Here is a 3,773-nt window from a genome sequence, read left to right as displayed (position 1 = left end):
CTCTCACTGTCGCAGCCTCTCTTGTTGCGGAGCACATGCTCCAGAGGCGCAGGCTCAGTAGTTGTGGCTCATGGGCCTAGTCGCTCCGCGGCATGTGGGACCTTCCCAGACCAGGGCTCGAACCCGTGTCCCCTGCATTGGCAGGCAGACTCTCAACCACTGCGCCAACAGGGAAGCCCAACACTTTTTATTTTCTGTTGTTATTATTGTTTTGATAATAGTGATCCTAATGGGAGTAAAGTGATATCTCATGGTGATTTCATTTTCATTTCCCTAGTGATTAGTGATGTGGGGCAGGTTTTCATGTGCTTACTGATCATTTGTGTATCTTCTTTGGAGAAATGTGTATTCAAGTCCTTTGTCCATTTTTTTTTTTTAGAGGAAGTTTACCTTTTTTTTAAAATTTTTATTTATTTATTTTTCGCTGTATTGGGTCTTCATTTCTGTGCGAGGGCTTTCTCTAGTTGCGGCGAGCGGGGGCCACTCTTTATCGCGGTGCGCGGGCCTCTCACTGTCGCAGCCTCTCTTATTGCAGAGTACAGGCTCCAGACGCGCAGGCTCAGTAATTGTGGCTCACGGGCCCAGTTGCTCTGTGGCATGTGGGATCTTCCCAGACCAGGGCTCGAACCCGTGTCCCCTGCATTGGCAGGCAGATTCTCAACCACTGTGCCACCAGGGAAGCCCCCAAATTCATAGACTTTAAAAATTAAATTCCAGCTATTGAAAATACAGGGCCTCGGGATGTACTTTGGTTTACTGGCACTGCCTTTCCTAACGTGCTATGCGACATTGGACAAGTATCCTCACCTCTCTGAGCCTCTGTTTCCTCATCTGTAGAACATGGGAGTGACTCGGACTCCGCCATTTCCCAAGCCTGAGGATTTAGCCTGCCATGCTTTTCTTTGTATTAACTTCACCAATTCATCTCTTTCCTTATGTATCAGTCAGGGTCCTCCAGAGAAATAGAACCAATGTATATGTTTATGTCAGACTGCTTTCAAGGAGTTGGCTCAAGCCTGAGATCTGTAGGGCAGCCCCACAGGCTGGAAACTCAGCCAGGAGCTCTTGAGACAGAACTTATTCTCCCAGAAACCTCAAGTGTTTGTTTTTAAGGCCTTTCAGTTGATTGCATGAGGCCCACGTACATTTTGGAGGGTAATTTCCTTTAGTTAAAGTCAACTCATGGTAGATGTTAAGTGTATCCACAAAATACCTCTTTCACAACACCACCTAAGTCGGTGTTTGATGAAACAATTCAGACTGTAGCCCAGTAAGTCGACACATACCTACTGTCCACACCTGGTGGCGGTGAGTGGGGCTGGTTTCATGGGTGCTTGGCCTGTGCAGTGCTCAGAAGGCCCCCATGCTTGTTTTAATGCTCTGCTGTCACCCTCTTGAAATTCTCTTTTTTTTTCAGTTGAAGTATAGTTGCCCTCGTGAAATTCTTAATCGTTTTGTGCTGGGCCCTGTGAATTACACAGCTGGTCCTGCTGAAGGGGTAGCTCTTGCCCTCGAGGCTGTGGACTTAGGTCTTGAGCCAGCCTCTCTGGGGAAGTTGAGTCCAAGTGGACTGGCCAGGTCTCTGTGGCTGTACCATTTCCCTGACACTCCATTACACACTCCCTGGTATTGCTATTTAACGCCCTATGCACATTAGTCTTGTTTCCCTGAATTCGAATATAAATTTCTTTACTTTTATTGGGGTAAAAATATATATAACATAAAATGTACCATTTTAAGCATTTTTCAGTGTACAGTTCAGTGACATTAAGTACATTCACTTTATTGTGAAACCATCAGTACCATCCGTCCCCAGAATTTTTCATCTTCCCCAACTGAAACCCTGTACCAGTTAAACACTATCTCCTACTCTCCCTCCCTCCCAGCCCCTGGCACCCACTGTTCTACCTTCTGTCTCTGCGAATCTGACTACTGTAGGTACCTCATGTAATTGGAATTGTCCAGCATTTCTCTTTTTGTGACTGTCTTATTTCACACAGCAGACTATTCTCAAGGCTCATTAAATGTAGCATATATCAAAGTTTCCTTCCTTCTTAAGGCTGAGTGATAGTCCCTTGTATGTATATTCCACAATTTATGCAGTCATCCATCAGTGGACATTTGGGTCGCTTCTACATTTTGGCAACTGTGAATAATGCTGCTATGAACATGGGTGTGCAAATATCTCTTTTGAGTCCCTGCTTTCAGTTCTTCTGGGTATGTGCCCAGAAGTGGAATTGCTGGATCATGTGGTAATTCTATGTTTAGCTTTCTGAGGAACTTCCATACCATTTTCTACGGCAGCTGCACCATTTCTTTTCATTTCCACCAGCCATGCACAAGGATTCCAATTTCTCCAGGTCCTTGACAACACTGTTATTTTCTGTTGTTATTATTGTTTTGATAATAGTGATCCTAATGGGAGTAAAGTGATATCTCATGGTGATTTCATTTTCATTTCCCTAGTGATTAGTGATGTGGGGCAGGTTTTCATGTGCTTACTGATCATTTGTGTATCTTCTTTGGAGAAATGTGTATTCAAGTCCTTTGTCCATTTTTTTTTAAAGGAATTTTGCCTTTTTTTTCAAAAAAATTTATTTATTTATGGCTGTGTTGGGTCTTCGTTTCTGTGCGAGGGCTTTCTGTAGTTGCGGCGAGCGGGGGCCACTCTTCATCGCGGTTCGCGGGCCTCTCACCGTCACGGCCTCTCTTGTTGCGGAGCACAGGCTCCAGAGGCAGGGGCTCAGCACTTGTGGCTCATGGGGCCAGTTGCTCCGCGGCATGTGGGATCCTCCCAGACCAGGGCTCGAACCCGTGTACCCTGCATTGGCAGGCGGATTGTCAACCACTGCACCACCAGGGAGGCCCCTTTGTCCATTTTTTTTTTTTTTTTTTTTTTTTGTGGTACGCGGGCCTCTCACCGCTGTGGCCTCTCCGGCCACGGGGCAACAGGCTCCAGACGCGCAGGCCCAGCGGCCATGGCTCACGGGCCCAGCTGCTCCGCGGCATGTGGGATCCTCCCGGACCGGGGCACGAACCCGTGTCCCCTGCATCGGCAGGCAGACTCCCAACCAGTGCCCTTTGTCCATTTTTGATCAGCTGTTTGTTTTTGTGTTGTTGAGGAGTTCCTATATAGTCTGCGTATTAACCTCTTATGAAACATATGATTAAAATATACATTTCTGGATGCCAGGAACCTGTCTTAAGGTTCGTTTTTTAAAAGAGTAAATTTAGTTATTTAATTTTTGACTGCATTGGGTCCTTGTTGCCACGCACGGGCTTTTAATTGCAGTGAGCCGGGGCTACTCTTTGTTGTGGTGCGTGGGTTTCTCACTGCGGTGGCTTCTCTTGTTGTGAGCATGGGCTCTAGGCGTGCGGGGTTCAGTAACTGTGGCACTTGGGCTCAGTACTTGTGGCTTATGGGCTCAGTTGCTCCGAGGCATGTGGGATCTTCCTGAACCAGGGCTTGAACCTGTGTCCCCTGCATTGGCAGGCGGATTCTTAACCACTGCGCCACCAGGGAAGCCCCTTAAGGTCCTTTTAATTCCCCCAAAGCACTTGGCACCTTGTAGATGTTCAACAAGAGCCTGGTGAAAGAATAGCCACAAAGTGTGGTAGGTCAGAGACAGCTTGAAACTAAGTTTGCAGGAGGGATATGAAGAGCATTTTCCAGGCAAGTCCGAGACCCGTTACCTCTGGAAGGCAGTTGGGGAATCAGGGAGCCCCCTGCTCCCAAAGGATTACCTTGGAGATGAAGAGGAGGGAGCAGAGAG

The sequence above is a fragment of the Globicephala melas genome, chromosome 6, assembly GCF_963455315.2.
Source record: "Globicephala melas chromosome 6, mGloMel1.2, whole genome shotgun sequence".
Taxonomy (NCBI): domain Eukaryota; kingdom Metazoa; phylum Chordata; class Mammalia; order Artiodactyla; family Delphinidae; genus Globicephala; species Globicephala melas.
Note: the sequence above shows the minus strand (reverse complement) of the source record.